General features: G+C 40.2%; 1 protein-coding gene across 3 annotated transcripts in view; it reads right to left on the bottom strand.

Annotated features, from left to right (window-relative positions):
• The window catches only part of KLHL14 (kelch like family member 14), a 60,916-nt gene that overhangs the window by 24,720 nt on the left and 21,225 nt on the right, over positions 1–14,971 (bottom strand). The gene's annotated exons all lie outside the window — the stretch shown is intronic.

Below are 14,971 nucleotides of genomic sequence, written 5' to 3'. Positions count from 1 at the left end.
ATTATTTGTAATGAATTACTAACTACCCAAAACACAGTAGATTTCTGGTCACAAATATCTGGGTTGGAGAGAAGTGCTTCAGATGGAAGAGCACCAAATGAAGATAAGTGGACAATGAATACTTTTGTGTTACTGGATGAACTGAAAATCTACTTTGATTTTTAAAATGCTTGTGAGGTCTGCTTTGCCAGAGTTACAGTCACAGAGACAGAAATCACTTGGAGCAATTCAACAGTAATGTTACACATAGGTGTTAAGTTCTAATGGAGACAGACATACTGTACAGGGTTCTTTAAAAACTGTATCAACCAATTCAATACCTATCTACTATAAATTTTTAATTTTTTTTATACTTTGTAAGTCCCTTTGAGACAATTTTGTGAAAAAGTGACAAATTAATATAAAGAAATAAATACTTGTAAGTAAGGTTTCCTGTGTTCAATGGGACTTACTACCAGGTATGTGGGTATAAGATTGCAACTTCAGTCTGTCAAGTTAGCAATGATGACTGCAGTATCTGTCTCTTTTTAAAAACCAGTCACATACTCATCCTTTACAATTCTAGATGGAGTCACTAGATGGTGTTCATAGCTGCCTGCCCTTCTGTGCCCCACCTCAAGATGCTTTGAATTATTATATTAATCGGAATTTGCAGCCAACCACAAACAAAGAAGTGAATTGTAACATGAATAGCATAGCATAGCTAGTTTTCTCTCCAGCAGTTAACTTCTGTTTGTGTATCCAGTTTGAAGGGGAAAAAATCAAATGTGGTGTACAGAAAACAAATGCATTTGGTGCCAATCCTGACAAGTTGCTGAGTTCCTACAACTCTCACTGATTGTGACAGATTTGGCACAAAATGTGCCTTGTGTTTTCTTGTCTCTGTTCCCCAAATCCAAACTGAATGAGAAGCAGTCCATGATTCCACTGGCAGTCCAAAATATAGTTTCCTACTCCATACTTCAGTCCTGGTAAAATAAATGCTTCTGTTTATTGTTTCATGGCTGCTTTGTGGCTGTGTCTCTGTAGTTCCACCATGGGTTCGCCACATTTTTCCCCTGTAAAGTTTGAAAGCTGTTTTCTCATAGTTATGCTCCATGCTACAGAGGCTCAACTGGCCTCAACCAGAAGTCAGGCATTTAGTGCTACTGTGGGACACTCTTCCAGCAGCGATTCAGCAAGCATCCTCACTTTTTGACTTTCAAGCATCTCTTGAATACTTTTTTATGCCAACAAGCCTATGCAGTTATTTAAAATCTCTTGGAGGAGCCAATCTTCCCTCCATTGTCATTCTGGCCTCAGCTCTCCCCAAGGAGCTGCTGGAGCATCCCACTCCCTGTTGCAGACCTTCTTAGCTCTCATGTCAAATGATTTGTGCTTCTAGGTAGGTACATATTCTTCATCAGTTGCCACACTCTGCTTCTTGCTCTCTCTATGCTTCCTTCTGTCTCCAGGGCCACTTTTTAGACCCTTGACAATCCTCTTCAGCCTACCAAAACTTGTCCAAACAGAGCTAAACCTAGTCTTATACTTTCTTTGGTCATGATCCTCAAGCCAATCAATTTGTTTCTGATGGAATTACAAAGCCCATTTGCCTATAAATAAGGACAAAGAGATTTGAATGCAATATCCACTAACTGACCAATCATAAACCAATCAGTTCTGAATGCCACTGCTGTTAGCATAAAAGGTGAAACGCAGCCAGCAATAGGAAGCAGCTGTGACAGTTTAAATGTCAATTGACTAACAGACCTTGTATAACTTTGTATATTCTCTATGCTTCTAGCCAGCAGTTAGAGACAATACTTCCTGACAGTTAGCCATTTACAACCCAATAAGTGTTTAAATTGTTAAAACATGTTTAGTTTACCACACAACAATATAGGTTCTCCACACTGTAGGAGCTTCTGCCACCATTGTGCTTTTGAAAGCAACTGTTCATGAGATAGAAGCAGGTGATACAGTATCTGGATTCAACAGGAAGTGATACAGGATTACTGAATGGTAGCTTAAGTACAGCTCTAATAGCCTGTGTAGATTTGGAGGCTGGTAAAATGCTAAATCAATAGACTTGGTTTTTGGTCTGGCAAAACATTCAGAATTTGCTAAAACTGGGTATCTGTCTCTGGTTGTTGTTGTTTAGTCATGTCCGACTCTTCATGACCCCATGGGCCAGAGCACGCCAGGCACTCCTGTCTTCCACTGCCTCCCGCAGCTTGGTCAAACTCACATTTGTAGCTTTGAGAACACTGTCCAACCATCTCGTCCTCTGTTGTCCCCTTCTACTTGTGCCCTCAATCTTTCCCAACATCAGGGTCTTTTCCAGGGAGCCTTCTCTTCTCATTAGGAGGCCAAAGTATTGGAGCCTCAGCTTCAGGATCTGTCCTTCCAGTGAGCACTCTCTGATTACCAGCTGCTGAATGGAAATCTACCAAAAACTGAATATGCTTTACTTTGCTGATTGACTCCTCACTTTCGTGGATTAGAGTTTCCCCAGATTACATGGATGTGTTGCACCAATCAATTACCAGTACATGTGGAGGATGTCTTCAGTACAGCAATGTAGAATCATAGAATCATAGAATCATAGAGTTGGAAGAGACCACAAGGGCCATCGAGTCCAACCCCCTGCCAAGCAGGAAACACCATCAGAGCACTCCTGACATATGGTTGTCAAGCCTCTGCTTAAAGACCTCCAAAGAAGGAGACTCCACCACACTCCTTGGCAGCAAATTCCACTGTCGAACAGCTCTTACTGTCAGGAAGTTCTTCCTAATGTTTAGGTGGAATCTTCTTTCTTGTACTTTAAGTTCATTGGTCCTTCTTTGGTAATTTTCTTTGTTGCTCCAGATGCATCTGATATCGGAAACAAGAGAAAACTTATGCGCCCGTAGACTTGACACCTTAACACCTGGAGGATAATATCTGACATCAGAGCTTCTGAGAATTCCATCTTCAGTATTCTGTAACTGCCACCTTGGCTATAGCATGATTTTGATTCACACCAGAGCAGTAGAAGAAGGCAGAAACGGAAACACCTTGCTATAAAAGAGTCATCTGTTTTATTAAGTAAATTTATTTATTTACTTAACAAGATTCATATATATTTTATCGCAAAAGCCTCAAAGAAGTTTATATATAACTATAAATAAATAAATAGCTATGTGAAAATACCAATAAATATCGAACACAAATATAAAATAATCCCGTGCATGCTATCTGTGACAGTTTCTTGCAAATAGTTCCCTATCCCCCTAGAAGTGTTATATAATAATTTTAGCAATTATCACCAATTTTGTGCCTATTTAACATAGATTTAAACTCTGATTCTCACTGATTGTGATGACTGCATTTCATTACCATTCAGCTCCCACCTTACAATTTTCTCCTTTACAGTGGTACCTCAGGTTAAGTACTTAATTCGTTCCGGAGGTCTGTACTTAACCTGAAACTGTTCTTAACCTGAAGCACCACTTTAGCTAATGGGGCCTCCCGCTGCCGCCGCACCACTGGAGCACGATTTCTGTTCTTATCCTGAAGCAAAGCTCTTAACCTGAAGCACTATTTCTGGGTTAGCGGAGTGTGTAACCTGAAGCATATGTAACCTGAAGCATATGTAACCCGAGGTACTACTGTACTGTATATACCTGCCTATTAAGAATTCACTTCACACATCTAACAACTTGGGTTTGGGTCCTCGAAAATGTATGTTATAATGCATTTAACAACATAAATTTAAGGTGCCACAAGACACATTGATTGTTTTTACTGCAAGAGATTGGCATGCTATCCTTCTGGATTTTTTTTAAAGTGAGATAGTGATGACTTACAAAAATGCTACCCCATACATAATGTATTTCCAATCCTGCATCCTGTGCAGTTTGCTACTCAAAAGAATATGGTTCCCAAGTTTATTTATGGCAGGAATTCCTTCCTTTAACAGCAGTATGACAAGCAGAAATTCAACAGGTGACAATTTCCACTTCATTGCACTTCCATGCTCAGAAATGTTTCTCTGGTACAATTTTTCCCTGTCATGCAGCTATTAAAGGCTCAAGAGCCCTGCCAGAAAAAGATAGCAATCCCAGGTGGCTGCTATGGTATTTACATTATGCTGGAAATTCCTCAACAGGAAACAGCAAAATATATTTGTTATACTACTACTAACTACTACTCCTGATATACTCCGCTATATGCGGATTTTTCTTGCTTAGCTTTATCAGCCCATTTGCAGCTAGGATATCACCTAGTTTTGACCCTGTCTTGCTTGCATCAATCCTTTCAGCAGTTTAACTTGCCTTCCCAGCACTGAATCACTGACTCATTTTCTTACATTGTACTGTACTAGATTTGTTCACTGGCTTTGACTCACTCTTGGTCATTTCTCCACAATGATCCTGGCCACAATCTTTTAAGGTAAAACTAGACAGCAGCAGATAAGTGTTTCATTCGTTTGGTCTGTATGAAGCCTTATTCTACATTAGTCCCATTACATGTTCACTGAACACATGAGAGTTGAGTGAGATCATGCCAGTAAGCCATGATCCTGGTGGTGTATGCTCAGCTTCAGTGAGAACAGCCCCTATGCATGTAGGGTGAACAGCCAATCAGCCAATCAGGATTCCCTTTATGTAGAGGAGTCCCTACAGGGATTTCAGATATGGTATTATAAGGGGGAAACAACTGTATTTACCAAGATGTGTTAAATCTCTGTACACATATCACTCTATTCTGTACCACCCTATACTGCCTTGGTATTCCACACCTGGAATACTAAAATGTCAAATCTATCCACAGAAAATGGGCAGTTTTCTGATTTCACGAAGAGCAATTTTTAAAGAATATCTTGAACTTTAGAGTTTTTGAGGTGTAAAGGTGACTTTTATTTGCATGTGCTAGAAAGCATGCAGAGATTCTGTTAAGGAACACAGAAAGCTGGGAAAATCAGAAAAAAATGAAGCTACAAGATGACCAAAGGCTGAGCATTATGACGTAAGTGCTAAATAGGTGCACTGTAACAGGGTACACAGAAGATATTGAATAAGTGAAACAGCCCATTACAAAAACTGCATTAGTTTGTGTTTGGAGTATCTTCATCTGCTCTTGGATATATCCAGGGAATAACTGAGGGTAGAAGAGCGCTGCTGACATCATGTCTTACCTATCTAGCAACCATGTGACTCCCAAGTCTCTGCTACCATCTTGCAATGCTCTCCAAGAAGGACACCTGGTTCCACTTCCCCATTCAGTCCCTGCCAATGAATTTGCTCATAAATAAGCACACTAGCCTTCAGCATCCTAAAAAGCAGAGACATCACTTTGCCAGCAAAGGTCCGTATAGTTAAAGCTATGGTTTTCCCAGTAGTGATGTATGGAAGTGAGAGCTGGACCATAAAGAAGGCTGATTGCCGAAGAATTTATGCTTTCGAGTTATGGTGCTGGAGGAGACTCTTGAGAGTCCCATGGACTGCAAGAAGATCATACCTATCCATTCTTAAGGAAATCAGCCCTGAGTGCTCACTGGAAGGACAGATACTGAAGCTGAGGCTCCAATACTTTGGCCACCTCATGAGAAGAGAAGACTCCCTGGAAAAGACCCTGATGTTGGGAAACATGGAGGGCACAAAGAGAAGGGGATGACAGAGGACGAGATGGTTGGACAGTGTTCTTGAAGCTACCAGCATGAGTTTGACCAAACTGTGGGAGGCAGTGGAAGACAGGAGTGCCTGGTGTCCATGGGGTCAGAAAGAGTCAGACACGACTAAATGACTAAACAACAACAATAACAAGCCTTCAATTTGACCTTGCAGCATAGGCCATTCCATTACTTTAGTAATTGCTTTGTTGTGTGTACTGCAAATGAACAGAGTTTTCCAAACAAGGAAAGACAGTTTGCCTCTTCCTTTCCTGAAAAAAGCAATGAGAGGAAATGGTCACAGAAAATTAACACAGCGCATATATCTTGGGAAGTTTTGTTTGTGCAAGAAAATCAGAACATGAGGAAACCCCAATCCAAGATATTAAAACATGTTCAGCTAAATAACAAAGGTATAAAAACAGCATCCAATAATATTATCAACTAACAAAACACATTTAGGGAAAGCTCTGGTTGTTATTGAAAGATATTTCAAATGGGAAACATAAAATTTCAATCACAAATGCCACTGATGTAGTGACAATCTGCTGGATTTCTATTCTTCCTTAGAACTTTTCTCTCTCATTCTTAGATATGCAGCCATGCATCATTAATAGGAATGCAGCCATACATCATGCTTGCCACAGGCATTGTACAACTAAACTCCACCATAACACACATGCTCTTGCTGTCCTCTTCTCTTTCAGAAACATCCCCTGCCATTTTTATGTGAAATGTAAGCCCATGAGTTTTTGAAAATTGGCTTGATTTTCTAATCAATCTTACATTTGCACTTTTATTGTAATTTGATCCCTTCATCTAATTTTAGCTATATTTGTCTTTTGGCTTTCTGGTTTGTTGGACCAGGTTAAAAGGAACGCAAGGCAGACTTGGCGTCCTCAATAAAGGATGGTGAGAAAGAATGGGGGCTAATCAGGCTCTATGCTTCTGTCTCTTTTTTGTACTTTTATTTATTTTATCAATATTTTATTCCAGGGAGAGGCCATAGCTCAGCGGTAGGGCACATATTTCCTGCCCCAAAGCTCATAGGTTTGATGCCTGACATGTCTAGGTAAGGCTGGAAATATCCACAGTCTGAAACCCTGGAGAGCTGCTGTCAGCCAGTGTAGACAATACTAAGCTAGATGGACATTATTCCCATTTAGGTCAGTGCCTGAAACTTCAAAAGAAGCTGCCTCTTTACGGGGGGGATTATGTCAACTGGCTCTGGGCTGGTGCTTAATAGGCATTTTTGTTATTTTTCAATTAGAAAGGGCTTGTATTAGACCTCATCATTTTTTTACTGAATTGTGTGTTTCTGCACAATGAGCCATAGAAAATCATAGAACTGCAGAGGTTGAAGGGACCCTGAGGGTCATCTAGTCCAACCCCCTGCAATGCAAGAATCTCAACACGCGGTCTCCCATCCAATTTGAAACCATACTATTTGGACATCTGCTAACAGGTTTATTATTATTATTATTATTATTATTATTATTATTATTATTATTGCTGGCCATGATATGCTTTTGTGTCTTTTTTGATATTATTTTGTTGCTTTCATTTGTTAATGGTTTGTTATTGTTATGAACTGCTTTGAGCTAAACTTTGTTGCTGGAAAAGTGTCATACAAATATTAAATGAAACCAATGGCCCTGGTAACAAGTAGCTGTCTAAGTTCCTATTTGTTTTGCCATTGTCTGCGCATTTTTATTATGATGTGAGCTGTTTTTGATACTTTCTGAGGCAGACATGGTGGATAAGCTTTTAAAAACAACAGTTACACAAAGACAGACTGATGTAAATACCGCATTTCTAAGTACAACAATTGCATGTTCTAGGGGAGTCATTAGTTCTTCAGAAATCCAAAGCCTTCATTAAAGCTGTCTAGCACACAGTGTCGAGGCTGCTGCTTTAGTAATGTGCCAGTGCTTGCTCAAGCTTTACAATGCAGGGCTGAGACCAACCTTAACACAGCACTGAATCAGAAGCCCTGGTGCTTGCAACTGCTGAGTGAATAAAGTGAGATGCAGAGAATTTATTGGGGCCACTGAGAATTGTTCATCAAATTAAATTTGGGTGTCAAAATGTGTATAGTTTGTGCACAACTATGATAAATGAAAACTGTCAATCTTCAAACAGTATAATGGGGACATATCAAGAGATTATTCACCCCAATTTCCTCCTTTGTCCCTATTATTCTATGACTAATCAAAGCAATTTGCTGTGCCTTTTTAACACTAATTTTGAGCAAATGCCTAAAGGATTCATTGGCTCTGTCTCATGTTCAGGAACAGAAATGGCAAAGTATTCAGGAGCTGAAAAACGCACCCGCATGACAGAAAAGCGGCAAGGAGCGGCAAACCAGCAACCCCAATTTAAATACTCTCTTTAAAGAGGTAGCATTACGGTGGTACCTCGGGTTAAGTACTTAATTTGTTCCAGAGGTCCGTTCTTAACCTGATACCGTTCTTAACCTGAAGCACTACTTTAGCTAATGGGGCCTCCTGCTGCTGCTGTGCCACGGGAGCACGATTTCTGTTCTTATCCTAAAGCAAAGTTCTTAATCCGAGGTAATATTTCTGGGTTAGCGGAGTCTGTGACCTGAAGCGTATGTAACGTGAAGTGTATGTAACCTGAGGTACCACTGTACAGTGGTACCTCTGGTTACGTACTTAATTCGTCCCGGAGGTCCGTTCTTAACCTGAAACTGTTCTTAACATGAAGCACCACTTTAGCTAATGGGGCCTCCCGCTGCTGCCGTGCCGCTGCCAAGCGATTTCTGTTCTCATCCTGAAGCAAAGTTCTTATCCCGAGGTACTATTTCTGGGTTAGCGGAGTCTGTAACCTGAAGCGTATGTAACCCGAGGTACCACTGTATAATGCATTTATGCATTTATTTTTTAAAAAATAAATGCATATTTTAAACCCTTGTCTCATCTAGATGACTGAAAGGAAATGAGGGAGGGGTGTTGGGTTTATATAATTCATGTGATCCTTGCCTATTTTATAATGTGTAATTTTAAATGTATAAATTTACATGCTGTTTCCATATATGCTATAATGCAAACTATCCCTCTGGGGGGATGGGCAAGAAATGTACAGGCTACTCCTCATGCATGCAGGGGGTTATATTCCGAGGCATCACACATTTATGTGAAATCATGTATATTGGGACCACCACTGAACCCTATAAACTTCCGGAAACTCTTGAAAACCCCTTTTAAAAAATAAGCAGCAGTCCTGGGATTGCAGTTGCAAAAGCTTGTGGGATTGTTAGATGCTGTTTTCATGCCACGTTCGCTCTTTTTTGGGGGGAGGGCATTTTTGCCCCTTTAAGTGCCACTTCCAGATTGATGGCGATGCACGTGTCTCAAACCCATGTAAATGGGGAATTGCCTGTAAATCATTAATCAAGATGTTTCTCTTCCTTAATTTAATACTAGTATCTTGTAAGCTTTGGCTCAACCTTGTGTTTGGCACCGCCTAGCAAAGTGTTCAGTCCAGCCCAGCTTCATGCAGCCTCACAGTTTAGGGGAGTTAGAACAATAAAACAATGAGATAAAACAATAAATTAAAACCACAAAATGAAGCACTAAAAGGAGTTAAGAAGTAAAATGGAAGAGAGGATGAAAACAAGTGCTAAGGGTTGGTTATAGAGCAGAAACTTGCCTTAGAGTTGGCCTTAGAGCTCAAAACCCTGCTTCAAGCATTTGGTGGCCATCTTCCTCCCAATAAATTAACAAAAGATTAACTGACTTGATAAACAACACCTTCTAAACCCTATTCAGGTGTCTCCATGCAATCTCAACATGCACTTCAAAAGAATCTACGCTGCTTGGGATAAAACTAGCAAGAGTCCATTTCCCCCCACTGCACAGAATTAGATTCCTCCCCAATCTTGCATTAGGGAAGCATGACATTGCACCAGCAAGGATGTGGCAATATCCTTTTGCCTGTGGGATGATGGCAGTATGAGGGAAAACCTGGGTGACTGGGAGCTTGATGAATGAGAATGTTGGCTTAGTTCATTCCTTGGCAAATGTGGCTAGAGTCTTGGTGTAAAATTTAATCTCCTTTGTAGCCACTGATTATATTATACAGGTGATGTTATTAAAGAAACACCAGTAATAAAACTAACAACCAGTAATGACATCTTCTTTTCAGCAGTATGCAAGAAATTGCATACTAGGAAGAAATCTGATTCCAATTGGATTCATTTTTTTTTAAGCCCACTAAGATTTTTTTTTTTAAAAAAACCTCAGTGATATCAGGATAGAACAGCATGTGTTTTAGCCCTGGTTCATCCTCATCTTCTTAACCAGTACAACAAGACAAAAGCATTAAAGTAAAATTAATCATGTCAGAAGATTTTAGCAAAAACAAGTGAGACCATGCAGAAAGCATCGCTTTGTCTAGGGTGAAGTCTCGCTCTGATTAAAAACATATAATGCAAGTAAAAGTAATACATCATTGCCTTAGTGTTAAGGAAATTTTTGGAAGAACTCCACAACCAGAAATATAAGAAATCTATATATTCTTTATCTCTTGCAGGTTTATTTCTAACAAGTGAAGCAACACTGTTCATTAAAATTCAGCCTAATATTTTTAAGAAAGGACAGAACAAAAACATTGTCGTAAATATTACATAATCTGACTACAATATAAACAGCGGTCTCTGCTTTTCATTTGACTGATGTGTAAAAACTCCAGTGTTAAGCAGATTCCAAACTCAATTTAAAGTATAATGAGAGTATTTATAGTGATAAAGTCACAGTCAACAATGCAAAGCTTTTGCTGCTACTCTGAACCACCCAATTTTGCTATATGTCGCAGATAATACTCGTTTATTTTAAATGCATGTTTTGTGCAGGCCCTGTGTTTGAGAACAATGGGTGAGTCAGCAAAGAAGCTTTTTTCTGCATTTAGCATTTTCACTTAACTTGCAGAACACAAATGAGATAAAAACACTTGTTCAAAATAAGATATATTTGCTTGCACCCTTCAGTCTCCTTTTCCTTTGTTTCCAGATGTCCTATGAAAAATACAAGCATTTAAAAGTACCATGCATGTGCATGTGATGTTGTATTGCACACAAAAATCTCAATTCCTTTGAATCTTTCTCCCCTTCCAATATGTCATTTAAAACTGGAAGCAGCACCATGCTTCTTCCTCTGGTTCCATGACTAAGATTGGGAGGGGCCATATCTCAGTAGGTTTGATTGCAGAAGGTCCTAAGTTCAGTCACTGGCCTCTACAGGTAGGCGTAAGATTGCTGTCTGAAACCCTGGAGAACCACTGTGTGTCACAGAAGACAGTACAGAGCTAAATTGACTCATCATCTGGCTTCATATGTTTCTATATGTGCTCTGTACTTCTAAGACAGTGTTTCTCAAGCTAGTTGGTATCGTGGAACTGCATTCCCCCCCCCCCCCAATGTGCCAAGTCAAGGTACCATATTTAGTTCCTGAAGTCTCCCACCCAACCTGGGCTGTGGTGGAGCTGCAGGGGACTACACCCTATGGCTCATGGACCAGCACCAGTCTGTGGACCACCACACTGAGTACTGCTGTTCTAAGAAAAGTGCAATTATTTCTGTTAATAGAAATACTTGAGGGATGTTGTGTATCCAACAGTAAGTATAGACGATAACAATAACCTTGGTTAGCATATATTAAAAGATCAAACCAGGCAAAGCAAAAACTTTTCCTTGCAGAGCTACCACGCACAACATACACACTAAGCCTGCAGCTGTCTTCATAGTTCTGGCTAGGCCATTTCTTATGGAGACCAGCATTTATGATTTGTTTAACTATTCTACGAAATAAATCAACTGATGCAGCCAGATATTGCTTTTCCTCTTAGAAATGGGAAAAAGATATGGGAAGGATGCACCTCCCCACTCATCCAAAATCTCACATCTGATTCTTTCTTTGATCGTGTCTCCAAGATCCATAGTTCCAATATAACATTTTCCTTAGACCTATGAGAACATCAAAGCATTCATCCAATTATGCTTATGGCTTCTCTCTCACTACTGTCCAGTTCTACAGATGCCAAGATGAAGCAGCATAAAGAAGATATGGAAATCTAGGAAACTCTCACAGGCACCAATACCCATAGCACTGAAGAAAAGCTGGGAATGTTCACACAGGCCAAACACCTACATGACCCAAGGGAAAAAGGGCTTCCAGTAGCCCCTGCTACTTTCCCTTCCTAGGAAGAATGCCTTTGGGCTCACTTGAGGCTGGATACATTCTGTGGAAATATAAATAAAAATCAGGAGTGGTGGGGCAGGCATGGTGGGCACCACTGGGGGTGTTTAGGAGACTACAGTGTCCACAAGTGCAGCAGAAGGGATCCCATATGCAAAGGGATCCCTCTGGAAGCAATTTGCTGGGTGGGCTAAAGGCGCTACAGTTACTTCCTGGCAAGTGGGCTACTGTTGCTTACCAGGAGGGAAGGGGTGAGTCAGTGGTGGTGAGGTTGGCATGGTATCTGGCTTCAATGGTGCATTTGCACTATGCAGACCACTGTGCCCCTTTGCCCTCTCTGTCCCAGTAAGCAACCGTGACCCGTCTGCCAGGAAGCTACATAGTGTAGTGGCTCTGCTCCACCCAGCGAGCTGCTTCTTGATGCCCCAGAATTTATGTGTTCACTTGCTTGCCACAATGACACCGATAATGATCTGATAGAGACACTATAGATAACTTCCAGGAGGCCTGGATCTTGGAGACCTCAAAACATCTCTACAGACAGAATGATTTCGGAGGTGCTCCACAAACTGTAGCCTCTGTAGTGGCATGTTCTGTATCCATTAGCACCGTTTCCTAGGATACAGTTACAAAAGTAACTTTATAATGGGTTCTAAAACAATGGCCTCAGAAAGCATGTTAGCAACCCATTCAAGTGGTGAAAATCACTTCACCTGAGTGTGTTCTTCCCTTTGGTGTCATGAGAAAATATCGTCTTTTAGAGTAAGTCCATTAATTAAAGGTGAATTAGTTTAAATATTTTATTATATGTTTTTCTTCAGCTGCTTTTTATATTTTTTCTTCTACCTAATGTTACTGAGCTGGGTTATTACAGTGTGATTTAAGAAGTCCTTTAGCGCATATCTGGGGGTGGGGAGAAAGGGTTTTAAAAACTGATTATCAAAGTTTTCTCTGGCCGTGTCTAAGTGAAGCCGTTCTCATCTTCCCTCCAATATACAAGCTGCAGAAAGCTTACAGAACATTGATTGATTCTGTGGCAACCTTATCTCCCCACTTCCAAAATGCTCTTAACAGCAACTTCCAGGCTATGTTTAGTCTTTCTTATTTGCCATTCAGAGCCACCTTGGTGAAGAGTCCTGCAACCAACACCAGAGGCTACTAGTGTCAGAGGTGACCAAAGCAGTAAGTTTTGCTAAAGATATTGGATCAATATTCCGGTTTGGTGCTTTATTTTCCTTTGATTGTTCATCCCCAGTGCTAGCCACCAACACACCTGCCTAGTCAGTTATAATTCTTCATATAGCATATATAGAGGGGAAACAACAGTTGAGTGGTTTTGGGAGACTCCAGTCTGGAAGCACCAAATACTTTTCCTACATTGTATGAGACCAGTGAATTAAAAGTGACAGTCAAGTCTTTAAAAGCAGTAAGTATGCATTTGATAAATATTTCATCTGGTGCTGCATTGCAAGTGAGATTCCTGATGTACATATTCCACAGTGAGTTCTCTTTCATTTGCTCCTGCCTGAGAACAACTCTACTGTACAATCAATCTCAGAAGCGCAATCTCAGAAGCAAACTGAGTCTTTTTTCAGACTAATATTTTACTGTGTATAATTAATTTTTCTTTTTTTAAAAGAAAGATCTTCCAATGTAAACATACTATGTATACTCTGATATACTTTCTTTTTACAGATGAAATTCAATTGGTGGTACCTCTTGTGTAAGTGAAACACAGCAATTCCTGTAAACCTGAAAGCTATGACACCTTATTTGGTTGTTGTTTAAATCTCTTTTTTAAAACAACTACGGAGGGAAGGAAGGAAGGAAAGTATAAACACATACACATGAGGATAATAGTGGTGTAGAACAATATATTTTGCTAAATGCACATTTTCACTCTATGAGAACCTGCATCTGCCAAAAATGCCCTCTTCACTACTATGAGAAATCTTTGAATCTGGTCATCCCAAGGGGAGACAAAAAAATGGAAGCCAGTAGTAATATACACTGGCTAGTAATACACACATATACAGCTGTGTCCAGTGTTGCAGTTTGAAACTACACTTGAGTCCTGAGAAAAGTGATATAATTTTCTAAGATACTAAGGAACATGAGATGGGTCACTAAGGTGTCATGGGCACAATTAGGACCTTTGAGCACTGGCAGTAGCTGGAGCTATTGTACCAGTGCTGTTCCCTGCGTAGTATATCTCTCCCCCCCCCCCCCCTACATGCCAAACTTGTGTTTGCTCCACTGCAGGTAAAGTGGACTCATAGGATCAGGCTGCCTGGGAAACAGCATTTCTGTTATAAAATCTAAGTTTCACAAGTTGTCCGGTCTTTAAAGTATGGCTTTGATTTATGGATCAGAATTGCTCGTTTATAATTTTATCTGAACAGCTTTAGGCAATTCTGACAGTTAAAAATGTAGTTTTATTGACCAGTGCAGCTAGTCTGCCCACAAGGGGACCTGTAAATACACAGCCTACTGCACCAGGAAAAAACACTATTATTTGATTCCATGACCACGTTAGATTGGAAATTGTAACCACTATAACAATAAGTTCCAAAGCTTAAGACAAAATGCTTGCTGTAAAACATAGTTGCCGTTGAGAAAGAAGGTGACAGATCTGGGTAGAAAACCTGCCAGTACAGTTTACCGAAGCTGACCCGTACCACTGATACCTGGATGTGTCAGTAAGAGCTGTGGAAGACCGCAACGGGAGGGAAGGGGAAATTCTCTATGACATGAGTGGTGTAAAAGGGTATGCAGTACAATGCAATATGCCATGAGCTCTAAAGTATAATATAAATAGGACACAATCCAATTAGAAAGCTAGGAATTTCCAAGTCGCATCAGTTTCCGTGTGAGTGATCTAGGCATGTTTTGAACTTTCCTACTTAAATTAGTGGCACTTGGTCTTAACTGGCTGGATTGTGTCCACAGCATATAATATACACTGTAATAAAAGGCAAAGGTACCTAGAGGAGGAGGCAAGTTTATTTAAGAAAGCCTTGCCAGTTTTCACTATAAGCGTACTAAAATGATTTTAAGACAGATTTAATTTAGGCTTGTTCTGTTGTACAGGTACTATCTCCTGCAATCTCAATTTACTCTT

Source organism: Podarcis tiliguerta (genome assembly GCF_965153285.1).
Source record: "Podarcis tiliguerta genome assembly, chromosome: 7".
Lineage (NCBI taxonomy): Eukaryota > Metazoa > Chordata > Lepidosauria > Squamata > Lacertidae > Podarcis > Podarcis tiliguerta.
This window is presented reverse-complemented; position numbering and strand designations above follow the sequence as displayed.